This window comes from Peromyscus maniculatus, chromosome X (assembly GCF_049852395.1).
Source record: "Peromyscus maniculatus bairdii isolate BWxNUB_F1_BW_parent chromosome X, HU_Pman_BW_mat_3.1, whole genome shotgun sequence".
Classification (NCBI taxonomy): Eukaryota; Metazoa; Chordata; class Mammalia; order Rodentia; family Cricetidae; genus Peromyscus; species Peromyscus maniculatus.
The window spans coordinates 80,902,677-80,917,796 of record NC_134875.1 but is presented as its reverse complement, the minus strand read 5'-3'; positions in this window follow the sequence as shown (position 1 = coordinate 80,917,796).

Genomic DNA, 15,120 nt, shown 5'->3' with positions numbered 1-15,120 from the left:
CAAAATTAAAGAACAAGAGTAGAAATAACAAATCACTAAATTGGAATGGAAATGATGCAAGAAAAATCAGGAGGCACAATAAATGGATTTTAAAAATACTATTAATATTGCCAGGCATCTAGCAAGAACGGTGAAGGAAAAAATGAGAAGAAATATAACTCACAAATATCAGGGATAAAGAGTGAATCTGCTTTTAGATATTAAAGGGCAATAAGAGGATTTATTCACTAAATATATTAACTTTAGGTTTTTTATCGATGTTCTTTATAAAGTTGAGAGAGTCAATCTATTCCTACTTTCATGAATTTTACCACAAATAAATGTTAGTTTTGTCAACTGATTTTTCTGTATCAATTGATAATGGCCATGATTTTATTCTGTAGCCTGCTCAGATATTCAATCACATTTGTTAATTTTTGAATCTTAAAACAGTCCTGCATACCTAGAATAAATCCCATTTGGTTGTGGTATATAATATTTTAATAGATCATTGTATTTAATTTGCTAATGTTTTAAATTTTCTTTATTATTTTTTGATATATGTATTTAATACATGTATATAATGTATTTTGTTCATTTTCACACACATCCCATTTCTCTCCTTCATCTCCTTCCTATTCCTGCTGATGCTAATGTTTTATTGAGCATTTTTGCATTCATGTTCACAAGGAAGTTCTGTTTAAAGTTTTTTATTGTTAATATTTCTGTTTATGCCGGGCGTTGGTGGCGCACGCCTTTAATCCTAGCACTCGGGAGGCAGAGCCAGGCGGATCTCTGTGAGTTCGAGGCCAGCCTGGGCTACCAAGTGAGCTCCAGGAAAGGTGCAAAGCTACACAGAGAAACCCTGTCTCGAAAAACAAAAAAAAAAAATATATATTTCTGTTTATGTTTGGATTGGGGTAATAATAATTTCATAGACTCAGTTAAGAAATACTTCATCTGCGTTAGAGAGGGGGATCATAGAACATAGGTGCTATGAAGGAGAAATGGGAACTTTATGGGAAATGTGGGAATTTTAAATGGGGAGGGAGATAATATGAAGAGAGAGTAGGGAAGGAGAGACAAAAATACTAGGGATGTTTGAAAAAGCCACAAGAAATCATATGATTTTATAAGATAGATAGATAGATAGATGACAGACAGACATATAGGTAGATAGACAGACAGAGGTTGTAGAGATGGCTCAGCAGTTAAGAATACTTGGTTCTCTTCCAGGGGACTGGGGTTCAGATGCCAGAATCCCCATGGCAACTCCAAACCCTTCAGGGTTCTGGAGCCATCTTCTGGCCTGCAGAGGTACCAACACACACACACATACAGTACACAGCACACAGATATACATCCAGGCAAAACACTCATATTCATAAAAACAAATCCTAAATATATAAAATAAATGTGTATATACATATATATGGAGTTATGCCACACTGAATGATAATGGTGCCTTTGAGAACAACAGACTAACAAAAACTTAGTGCCTGGCGTGGGAAACCTTCCTTTGAGCTGTTAGGCTGGAGGGGGCCATCCCAGAGACTCCCAAAATAATACAGGCTATTGTCATTGCTCTTATTTGCCTCCTAGGACTTGAAGATAAGATACTGTTGCTGAAGACACCACACACTTCGTACAAAGAACCTGAAGAAATCAAACAAGAGCTGACCTAGAAGTCTCCTTCCTGCAGACTAGTTCTCAGAGTACTGGAAGGTGCTATTCAAGCTGCCAAAAAAAGAAAAGTAATCAACAGCCCTATTCAGCTACAAAACCTACAAGTCACAACAACCAGCCCAACTACATGTCTTCAATAGTGCAATAGTGGTAACATTATTTTGGGAGTTACCAACAGCTGTCTAATTGGACTTAAGGACTGCTAAATTAGAGAGAATTCATGACTGGTACTATAACATATCGAGCTGCCTCACTGGAGAGGTCATACACAATAGAGGAGCATCTACAACTGTCATTTTCCTAAAATATAATTTCTAGCAATTTACTAAATACTTATCCTTAAACCAGTATGATAGTTACTTTTCCATTGATGTGATAAACAACATGACCATGGAAGGGTTTATTCATCCTTGCAGTTCAAGAGGGATAAGAGTCTATCATGGCAGGGAATCATAACAGCAGGTAACAGGAATGGCAGCGTGCGAGGGAAGTTGAAAGCTTGCATCTTCAACTATAAGCATGAAACAGAGAGAGTGCACTGGGGATGTTGTACAGCTTTTGATACCTCAAATCCTGTCTCCAGTGATATACTTTCTCCAGCAAGGTCATACCTCCTAAAGCCACCCGAGCAGTGCCACCAACTGAAAACTAATCAAATGCCCAAGACTTTGGGGGGCATCACATTCAAAATGTAAGTATAGTTCTTACCCCTCATCAAAGAAGCTTTTCTTTATAGCAGTCAGAGACTGTTGCTGAGATCCCCAACAGGTCAAAATGTAGATAATAAGTGATTATGGGGTGCCCAATTCCAAAACATACATTTAGTGCAACCCCTGTACCTAAGGCTCAAGAAAAATCCTGAAAGAGGGGAGGGGGAGAGTATAAGAGCCAGAGGACAAGGACAACTGCTGTAAGACAGTGTCTTCTAAACATGACAGGGAAGCTGCATGCATAAAATCACAACAACAAGCCTAAGGAGACTTGCATTACGATAATGCTAGTGGATATGAATTGGGGAAATCTAACAAGGCCCCACCATAGATTGAGACCTACATGCAATCAATGGCTTCTGAAAGGAGGAAGGTAAGTTTTTTCCAGAGATGAGTAGTGGAGATGTAGAAAAAATAAGAGGGGAAAAGGGAGGGGTGGAAATGGCATAAATATGATACTTATATGAAATTCTCAAAAAAAAAAACTGTGCTTCATCTATGCCCAAGAAATGTCCTAGAGGATGAAAACACTTGCCTGCCAAACCTGATAATCTGACTTCAATTCTTAAGAGCCACATGGTGGAAGCTGTGTTCTGACTTTCACATGTGTGTCACAGCACACAGCACACACACACACACACACACACACACACACACACACACACACACACACGATAGATAGATAGATAGATGATAGATAGATAGATAGATAGATAGATAGATAGATAGATAGATAGATAGATAGATAGATAGATAGATAGATAGATTACAAAAGAAATGCTTCATCTCATTCTACTTTCTGGAAGTTACTTTCTTCAATAATATCAGAATTTAGAGGAAACCCATCTTAGCCAAGCTAAGATTTTTCATGATTCACTAACTTTAATAGATATATGTCTGTTCAGATGATCCATTCTCCTCTGTGTGAGATTTTTATGCTTTATCTTTCATAAGATATTTGTTGACTTTATTTTGTCATCTAATGTTTGGGTGTGGTTATTCATTATCTTTCCAAATAATCCTCTTAATATCTATGAGCTCAGTACTAGTAACCTCTTCTTCACATCTGATATTGGCAGTTTGTGTTCCTTTTTTATCCATGGCTAGGTTTTGATTTTTTCAGAGACCTTGCTCTTGGTTTCATTGATTTTTCTCCACTGTTTTCATTTCATTGATTTCTGTTCTAAGTTTTAGAGTATTTTTTCTGCTTGCTATAGGCTTACTATGCTTTTTTGGCTTGCTTCATAACCAGAAAGCTTAGATTATTGACTCTAGATCATTATTCTTTTCTAATATGTGCATTTAATGCTGTAAAGTTCCTAAGCTCTGATTTGTTGCATTCTGTATATTTTAATAAATTATGGTTTCACTCAGTTCCAAACTATTTTTACTTTCTCTTGAGACTTTTTCATTGACTCATGTGCCATTTAGAAGTGTGGTATTCAGTTTAAAAATATGGAAGAGGATTTTCTAGCTATCTTGTTAGTACTCGTATCTAGTTTAACTCATTGAGGTATGAAAAAATGCCTTATGTGGTTTCTATTTGCATTGAAGTATATTTTGTGGCTGTCTTAGTTTGAGTTTCTATTGTTGTGATAAAACACAATGACCAAAAAGCAAGTTTTGACAAAAGAGTTTACTTGGCTTATACTTCTATATCACTGTTCATCACTGAAGGAAGTCAGGACAGGAACTTAAACAACAGGATCCTGGAGGCAGGAGCTGATGCAGAGGCCATGGGAGAGTGCTGCTTACAGGCTTGCTCCCCATAGCTTGCTCAGCCTGCTTTCTTATAGTCACCCTGATACTCAAACTACACAAAAACTCAACAAAGAACATCGTTGGAAAAAACCCAATAAATTAATGGTAATCTGAATCCAAGAGTATGTCAAAAAGATCATCCACCTCCATCATCAAGTAGGCTTCATCCCAGATACAAGCAGATGGATCAATATATGAAACTCTGTCAATGCAATCCACCATATAAGAAATCTGGGAGTTGGGGATTTAGCTCAGTGGTAGAGCGCTTACCTAGCAAGCACAAGGCCTTGGGTTTGGTCCTCAGCTCTGAAGAAAAAAAGAAATCTGAAAGAAAAAAAGACATGATCATCTCATTAGATGCTAAAAAAGTCTTTGACAAAATCTAACACCCCTTCAGGATAAAAGTATTGGAGAAATCAGGATACAAGGGATATAGCCAAACACAATAAAGGCAAGTCACAACAAGTCAACAACCAATATCAAATTAAATGAAGAGAAATTCAGAGCAATTCCAGTAAAACCAGGAACAAGACAATGCTGTCAACTTTTTCTCCATATCTGTTCAATATAGTACTTGAAGTTCTAGCTAGGGCAATAAGACATCTGAAAGAGATCAAGGGAATACTAATTGGCAAGGAAGAAGTCAAAGTATTTATAATTTGTAGATGATATGATAGTATACATAAACGATCCCAAAATTTCTACCAAGGAACTCCTACAGCTGATAAACACCTCCAGTGATGTGGCTGGATACAAGATTAACTAAAAAAAAAAATCAGTAGCCCTCCTCTACAAATGACAAATGGACTAAGAAAGATATCAAGGAAACAACACCTTTCACAATAGCCATAAACAATATAAAATATGTTAGGGTAACTCTAACCAAGCAAGTGAAAAACCTATATGATAAAACTCCAAGTCTTTGAAGAAGGAAATTAAAGAATATATCAGAAGATGGAACGATCACCCATGCTCATGGATGGATAGAATTAACATAGTAAAAATGGCCATCCTACCAAAAGCAATCTACAAATTCAAATGCAAACCCCATCAAAATTCTAACACAATTTACAGACCTTGAAAGAACAATACTCAGATTCATATGGAAAAACAACCCCCCCCCAGGATAGCTAAAACAATCCTATACAATAAAAGAACTTCTGGAGGTATCATCATCCCTGATTTCAAGCTGTACTACAGAGCTACAGTAATAAAAACCATATAGTATTGACATAAAAACAGACACATTGATCAATGGAATAGAATCAAAGACCCAGATGTAACTCCACACATCTATGGATACCTGATTTTTTTATAAAGAAGCCAGAAATATACAATGGAAAAATGGAAAAAAATGGTGCTGTTCTAACTGAATGTCAACATGTAAAAGAATGCAAATAGATACATACCTATCATCGTGCACAAACCTCAAATCCAAGTGGATCAGAGACCTCAACATAAAACAATGTACATGATAGAACATGTATAGAAGAGATAGAAGGTATAGAACATGATAGAAGAGAAAATGGAGAATAGCCTTGAATACTTTGGCACAGGAGACAACTTCCTGAACAGAACACAAGTAGTGCAGACACTAAGATTGACAATTAATAAATGGGACCTCATGAAACTGAAAAGCTTCTGTAAGGCAAAGGACACCATCAATAGGACAAATGGGAAAAGATTTTCTCCAATTCCACATCTGACAGCAGGATAATATACAAAATATATAAAGAACTCAAGAACTACACATAAAAAGTAAATAATCCAACTGAAAAACTGGGTACAGATTTAAACAGAGAATTCTCAATAGAGGAATCTCAAATGGCTGAGAAACACTTAAAGAAATGTTCAATATCCTTAGCAGTCAGGAAAACACAAATCAAAACAAATTTGAGATTCCATCTTACACCTGTCAGAATGGCTAGATCAAAATCACAAGTGACAGCTCATTCTGGAAAGGATGAGGAGCAAGGGGAACATTCCTCCCTTACTAGTGAGAATGTAAACTAGTACAGCCACTTTGAAAATCAATATGGCAGTTTCTCAGAAAATTGGGAATTGATCTACCTCAAGACCCAGCTACACCACTCCTGGACATATACCCAGACATATCATCCTATCACAATGACACTTGCTCAACTCTGTTAATATAAGATTTGTTCCTAATAGCCCAAAACTAGAAACAACCTAAATGTCCCTCAACTGAAGAACAGATAAAGAAAATGTGGTACATTTACACAGTGGAGTATCACTCAGCTGTTAAAAACAAAGACATCATGAAATTTGCAGGCAAATGAATGGAACTAGAAAAGATCATCCTGATTGAGGTAACCCAGACTCAGAAAGACAAACATAGTTTGTACTCACTTATGAGTGGATATTAGCTTTAAAGTCAAAGATAATTATGCTGCAATCCACAGACCCAGAGAGGCCACGTAACAAGGAGGGCTTAAGGGGAGACTCAAGGATCTCCTTGGGAAGGGGAAATAGAATAGATTTAGAGGGTGGTCTGGGGGCAAGTGGGGTTAGAAACAGTAAGGATCAGGTAGGGGGAGGGAGAAAATACTGGGAGAAATGACTGGAATTGGGGGACATTTTAGGGATGAGGTTGAAACTGTGCAATGGAAAGTCCATGGAATCTACCAGAGTAACCCTAGCAAAGATTCCTAGTAATGGAGGACAAGGAACCTAAACCAGCCATTTTCTGTAACCAGTCAAGGCCTCAAGTGGAGAAACTGGGACACCAACTCAGCCACAAAAACTTCGGCCTACAATTTGTTCTGCCTGCAGGATGTTCTGGGACTGGAGCCTAGCAGAATCCTCATCAAAGAGATCAAAGAGCAATGGGAGTGATGCAGAGACCCATGGTCAAACATTAGGCAGAGCTCAAGGAATCCTGCAGAGGAGTGGGAAGAAGGATAGGAGGAACCAGAGGGGTCACTGATACAAGGAGAACATGGCCCACATACAATTGATGGAAACTCATGGGGTCCTTCAGAGATCAAGGAACCTGTAGGAATCTGACCTAGGTCCTCTATAGCATATATGTTATGGCTGAGTAGCTTCGTGTTCCTGTGGGATTCCTAACAGCGGGAGTGGGAGAGTGTCTCTGACTCTTTTGCCTGTGCTTGGGTCCCCTTTCTTCCTACTAGGTTGCTTTGTCCAGCCTTGATGTGATGGTATGTGCCTGGTCTCATTGTAGCTTGTTAAGTGAAGTTTGGTTGATCTCCCTGGGAGGCCTGCTCTTTTCTGAGGGGAAATGGAGGAGGGGTAAATCTGGAGGAGAGAGGAGTTGGGGAAAGGTAATAGGGAGAGGGAAAGAGGGGAAACTTCAGATAGTATGTAATATATGAGAGAAGAATTAAATTTTTCAGTGCTTATAATGGAGATTATCATATACACATTACAATAATGCAAATCTACCATCAAATAGCAATCTACCACTTCACATATAGTACAGAAATATAAAAAAAACACTTCCCTGCATTGCTTATAACATTTCTGACATTCATTTCATTATGCATGTGTTATAATTACCAATACATGGTTACTATTATTGTTCTGAGTAAAGTTAACTTTTAGATCAAATATGAATATGACAAGTATATCCTATTTATATGTTTTATTCCCTTCAAACACTGTTTCTTCATGTAAAGTCAATATTCTGACCTACATATTTCTTATGAAGAACTTGAACTAATATTTTTCAAGACATTCCTGGTGTCAATGAATCAATTTATTTTTGTCTGAAAAATCTTTTATTTCACCTTTGAAGGATAATTTTGCTGGATATCAAATTCTAAGTTAATTTTTTTTCTTCTAACAATTTAGTTTTTTACCCTTGCTTATGTGTTTACTGACAAGCTTTTTGGTATAATTCTAATCCCTTTCATCCATATGGAATATGTTTTTAATCTCTTTAGATTATTTTAAGATTTTCTTTCTGTCTTGTTTTCTGCAATTTAAATATGACATGCTCTTTTTCCTTTTAAAACCCTACTTGCTGTTCTCTGAGTTTCTGATGGCTGTTGCTTGGAGTCAGTCGTTCATTTTGAAACATTCTCTGATTTTATTCAAATATTTCTTCTGTACTGTTCTCACTCTGTTCTCCTTCTGGTATTCAAACTATGCATATGCTGTGTTGTTTTTATATTATCACACAGTACTCAGATGTCCTCTCCTGTTTTTTTTTTTCATTTTTTTCCTCTTTAAATTTAAGTTTGAGAAGATTGTATGGCCCTGGTCCCAAGCACGATAATTTTTCCCTCATTTATATCAGGTATACTTGTGAGCCCATCAAAGGCATGTCAATTCTTTCAAGGTGTTCAGATTTTTTCTTACATTTCTTTTAATTTTTTCTTAATATTTCCATCTCTCTGCTTACAGCGCCCATCTGTTCTTGCAGTTTTTCTACTTTTCCCATTAGAGCCCTTAATGTATTAATTACAATTATTTTATAGCCCTTATCAGATAATTAAAAATATACATCATATCAGAGTTAATTCAAAGCTTGCTTTTTCTCTTCAATGTGTTACTGCTTGTCAACCAAATGCTTACATTTTTTCTTGAAAACCAGACATGATATTTTGAGTAACTAGACCTGAGAAAAATAAACCATTAAATGTGAGATTTTGTACCAATCTGACTAAGTTCCAGTCTATATTCAATGTGTGCTGTAGCTTCATTGGGAAAAGCTTTACTTTCTTCTGGTGTCCACTTTCTATGTCTCATCTATTGTGTTTGGGCTGCCTTATTCTTTGTCAGATAGAGCCTGCATCTTGCCATTCTTCCAGCTGTTTTGCTACTGTTACTGTACTGGAGCCCCATTGGTAGAATGGTAAGGTGTAAAAGAGAACAAACTTCTATGTTCTTGCTAAATCTTAGACTTTGGGTAGGGTAGTTTTCCTAGGCTCTTACCTGAATAATTGTCAGATTCTCTTCTCTAATATTATCGCAATACTAGTTACAGGAAGTTCAATAACCATTTATTTACATATTTAAGCATCATAGCAAAAATGGAAATAGAAGAATATGCCTTTCATCTGACAACAGGTATATACGAAAATCTTAGTCTAATACCATAGTTCAAGGTAAAACTTTGGACATTTCTTCCTTATGATGGCAGCAAGGCAAGGATGGCTACTCCCATTTCAATACTGGAAATGTTGTACTTCAATCCTCAGTTATTGTAATAAGGAATAAAATACATGCAGGTTGGAAAGGACTATGTTTTTTTGTTTGTTTGTTTGTTTGTTAGGTTTTTTTTTTTCTCGAGACAGGATTTCTCTGTGTAGCTTTGTGCCTTTCCTGGAACTCACTTTGTAGCCCAGGCTGACCTTGAACTCACAGAGATCCGCCTGGCTCCGCCTCCCAAGTGCTGGGATTAAAGGCGTGCGCCACCACCGCCCGGCATAAATCTTTTTAAAAAGTAACAAAAAGCTGAGATTATAAAGGGATAATTATTATGCACAGCTACCTTACTCTAACTGAATATGTCCTGACCTTGGTTCACACTTGCCTTCTGTTTGTGCTATTTGTTTAAGACACAGACACATTAAACTTGGAGATTGGGACATTGAAACAGAAAGTGGGGAACTGTAACCAGCATGGCAGAGATGAAAATATTCTAAAGAGACACTGTGGCCCTCCCTTTGACTATCATACTGTTGAAACAATGAACCCCCAAGGAATTGGAGTCCTCCCTCCCCCAAAGAATCTCATGCTTTGGAAAAAGAAAGTCTAAAGCCTGTGTTAGTCAGAGGGGAAACTTCTACTGGAAAGAGATTTTGAATTTGTCAGACTGTCTTACAGGAGAGAGAATGGTGGGTCAATGATGGGTTAATATATTATTTGTTAACATATACATATACGATTACGATCTGCTCAGTCTGTATAAAGTTACTTGTATGTATATAATTTCAGTACAATGTTATATAACTAACAATTTTGTGGTCCTTGTACATATTTATAGAAATCTAGATGATATAGTATTGATATGATCATAGACAATTTTGATTACATGCTTACAAACTACAAGCCATGGGCCCAAACTGACCTAGCAACTTTTGTTTACATTCTTGTTGCTAAGACTCATTTTTCCTTTGTTTTGTTTGCTTGTTTTTGTTTAGACAAGGTCTCATGAAGTCTAGACTAGCCTTAAGCTTTTTATGTAGCTGACAATCACCTTGAATTCCTGATACTTCTTTCTTCATCAACTGAGTGATGGTATTACTGCCATGTGGTACCAAGCTTAGCTAATTTCCCCATTTTCAAATAGCTGAAACAAATCAAGGAACAATATTTCGTGGCATGTGATGATTATTTGAAATTCAGATTTTAGTTTCTATAAACTTTAATTGAAACTCAACCAGACAGAAAACAAGCTCTGAAAATTACCACCCACTGCTTCTACAATCAGATCCCCTGGCTTTAGGATAGTAGGCTCATCAACTGATGAGCTGGAGATGTGTTCTGATTGTAATTCATGGTATATACAGAAATATGGGTGAATGAAATCCAAGCTTGTTCCTATTTCTTCTGCACTAGATTGTATAATACTGATTTCTTTTTCACCACCTGTGTTTCTCTTCTGAGCAATATGGACAGAGATAGTGATATTTGAGCTTTCTTCCCTCTTACTCCACTAACCAAACTATACTAATATAGATAGTATGTTGCTAGCATATAGATAGTCAGTCAATGGAATGGGAAAAGAGAGCAGAAATATAAAAGTACACTATAGTCAATTAATTTTAGACCAAAAGGTTGAGGAACTTAACTAGGAAACTAGAGGGTTGAAAGAGCAAAGGAAAACTTAAAAAGAAAAATCAAACCTGTTACTCCCTATAACATTTGGAGTTGGATCCAAAATTAACTGTAAATGCTAGAAACATAAATTTTGTAGACAGAAACATAAGAGAATATGTCTGTGACCTTTGCCTAAGCCAAGATTTTTTGAAAATGCTGACAAATGCTAAGAGTGGATGGAAAATTATGAATTGAATGGTTTTAAGATTTAGAATATTTTTCCTCTATCAATATCATAAACATACTAAGTAGACTAAAATGAAAAAAAATGTTACCATATGAACCCTTGGCAAAGATATACAACTAAAATGTTTATGCACTGCTGGTGGGGATGTAAAACTATGCAAGATTTGTGAATGCTGTTGGCAAGATTCATAAATACTGGAACATGTACTTACCATCATATGATCTATCGATTCCACCCCTGGTTATTTACCCAAAGGAAACAAAAAACTGCTGTGAACTGAACATGTATCCCCTTAAATTTTATGTTTAAATGCTAGCCTTCACAGTGATGCTTGTAGAGGCTGAGCGTTTAGGGTGTAATTAGGTGTTGAAGGCAGTGCCATCGTGAATGAAAGTGTCGACTTTTTGCTACTATATCAAAATACTGGCACTAATTAACTTATAAAGATAAAGCTTTATTTTCTAGCAGTACTGTTTATTGCTTTCATCAATCACTGATAGACAAGATGGTATTTTAGTTTAATTTTACTAAGTACTTCTTTTTATTGTTTGACAGTTTCATATGGTTATATAATTAATTTTTGTTGTTTTCACCCCCACCTCCCATTAACCCCCTTTCCTTATGAAGCCTTTCTTCCCAACAAGTCCTTCTTCCACTTTCATTCTTCTTTTTTTGTGGTTGTAACCCACTGAATTTAATTATTTTTTTTTCCAAGTGTGGGGGTGAGTGGTTATTGACTGAAGCAAGTGCTACTTATCAGTGACAACACCAGTAAAGAAAATGGCATTCCCTCCCCCAACAACCATTAATTGCCAATAACTCAGAGATGAGTGGAGTTTCATGAGCCTCTCCTCAATCCACAACAAAATGTTGAAGGGCTCAGTCATGTGCGTGTCTTGTTCAGTAGCTGTAGCTGAGGTGGCTTTATCATGCAGCTTTACTGGGACTCACCGTTTGAGAAGTTCTAGTGCACGATAAAGCGACCCCATTGATAAGGTCTGTGGCAAAGAGGCACACCATGGTAGAAGTAAAAGGTACTGCAAAACTTCTCACCTCATGGCCAGGGGGCAAACTTAAAGAAAAAGGCCAGGATTCCACAGTTTCCTTGAGTATCACAACCTCTATCCCAGTAGGCCCACTCCTAAAGTTTCCATTACCTCCCAATAGCACCAAAGGACCATGCTGTGGGATGGTCCGTAGGTCAAATCTGTTGCTCTGATTGGTCAATAAATAAAATACTGATTGGCCAGTGGCTAGGCAGAAAGTATAGGTGGGACTAACAGAGAGGAGAAAAGAAAGAACAGGAAGGCAGAAGGAGTCACTGTCAGTTGCCACCATGACAAGCTGCATGTGAAAATGCCGGTAAGTATAGATTTATGGAAATGGATTAATTTAAGTTATAAGAACAGTTAGCAAGAAGCCTGCCACAGCCATACAGTTTGTAAGCAATGTAAGTCTCTGTGTTTACTTGGTTGGGTCTGAGCAGCTGTGGGACTGGCAGGTGACAAAGATTTGTCCTGACTATGGGCCAGGCAGGAAAACTCTAGCTACAGGACCAAGCCTTTCATGCATGACTGTTGGGGGCGCATTTAACATCCAAACTAGGCAGTGTCCTCATAAAGAGACTTTCACCACTCCCATCGTGTGAAATCATAGTGAAAGAGGCTGTTTATGACCCTCATTGTGACACTACATCTAACATTGAACTGCCAGGACCTTTATCTTGGATAAGCTAGTCTTTAGAATGGTAACAAATAAATTTCTATTATTTATACTACCTAATTTATGTTTTTTTGTTATTGACTTAAATGAAAACATGTCTATTTAAAGACATGTTCATGTATTCATAGAATCTTGATTCATATGACCCCAAATTAAGAAATAATTCAAGTATCCATCAACAGAAAATAAGAAAAGCAAAATGTCAGTATTAATACCATAATTAGCTCTCAACTATAAAATACTCAGAATTACTAATGCATTCAATAGCATGGATGAAGTTTAAAAGTACCATACCATGTTATTGAAGCAACAAGAAAGAAAACATATTGTGTGGTTCTATAAGATTCTCAATATCGTATATTTATGTAGATCAATGTTTGTCTAGGACTGAAAACATAGGAGAGATAGAATAAGAAGGGTGAAAAAAATCACATAGATGAGTTGGGACTGTCTTACGTTTTGATTTTGACATTCCTTGTGTGTAGTATACTTCAATGATCAGAGTAGAAATGGAGAAAGAAGGTGGTGTAGCTTGCCTTATGTTGCTGAGAAAAGTATCATGAACAAAAGCAAGTTGTGGAGGAAAGGGTTAATCTTAGCTTACAATTTATAGTCCATTATCACCAGAAACCAAATCAGGAGCCTAGAAGCAGGAGCTGAACCAGAGCTCATGGAGAACCGCTGCATGCCAGCTTGCTCTCCACGGCTTGCTTAGCCTGGTTTCTTATACAATCCAGGGCTACTTGCCAGCAATGGCACAGTCACAGTGATCTGGGTCTTCCCACATCAATCATTAATTTTAAAAATGCCCCCACAGATTTGCCGACAAGCCAATTATTTGGAAGCATTTTTCTCAGTCGAGGTTCCCTCTTTCTATGACTCTAGCTTGTGTCAAGTTGACAAGAAACGCCCCAGCACAAAAACATATATGGACTAGATTTTCAAAGCCAGCAGAAGAAATTTATGAAATAAGTACTATAAAAGGAGAGCAGAGAGATTTGGCACAGGATAGGTGAAACTTTCCATATTAATACTCCACTCAGTCCGAACTCCTCAATGAAATTTGTAGCATTTCTGTCACAGTATGGATATTCACAAAGCACTACTGAGACATGCAATAATATATATGCAATATTTATGGCAGTGTTATCACATTATGAATATGGACACACTTTCTCTTTTGTGTCCTCTATCGCCTGAGTCACATCAAGTGAAATGAGTATCAAGGATGGAGGCTGGCAGGTCTGTCACCTCCCCATGTCTTCAGGAAGTTCAGGAATGGAGCTGGATCCCTAGAGGTCCTAGGCCTAGAGGTGCCCTTGGATGATCTCTTTTTGTAATACAGATCTTTTTTGTCTAGCTGTGCTGGCCCATATATATAAGAAACCCTGAAGAGCAGAATCATGGCTTGGCAAATATATTGAGGAAAGCAGAAAATACTTCTGCATCACAGCTTACAGAGTGTGAGAACATTTGGTTTCTTAAAGTTAGAGATGGGTCATTCCCTCCATAACCATACTTTCTTAATTACTTCCCCTTGCTGTGATAAAATACCCTGCCAAAAGCAACTTAAAGGGAAAGGGGTTTATTTTGGCTTACAGTGCTAGAGGGGCCCTGTCTATCATGGCAGGAAGGGTGTGGCCTCAGTCAGGGAAGGCATGAGAGTAGGAGCAGGAGGCTGGCTAGTCACATTGCAACCACACTTGGAAAACAGAGAGCTAGGAATGTTTGTGTTCACATTCTTTCCCTCTTTTTATTCTGTACAGGAACTCAGGCCATGGAACTGCTCTGTCCACATTGGCCAGGTCCTCTCCCCTCAATTAACCTAATTAAGAAAATCCCTCCTAGGTGTGTCTGGAGACTGGTTTCTTAGGGGGATCTGATCATGTCAAGTTGACAGTTAACACTAACCATCATACATTTTATAAAACTCCCTGCCATGTGTCTCTGGACATCTGTTTCATGGTTAATTTTCCACTTAGACACATTAATTCAGCTCTAAGCCCTTTAGGCACCATCGTGTCTAACTTACGACACATTACATGCAGCTCAGGAAGATAATACAAGAAAAGAGTAAAATCAAATTTTGAAATTCTCACATAGACAATTATTAGAAAATTCTGTAACCCCAATTATCAAAAATACAATTTCTTTGCTCAATTACAACATAAAACATCGTTGTTTTCTGATTCTCCAGATCCTGTCATGTTTCTTAAAGATATACTTTTTGGTTTTACAATGGACTACTACTGATGATTACAAATG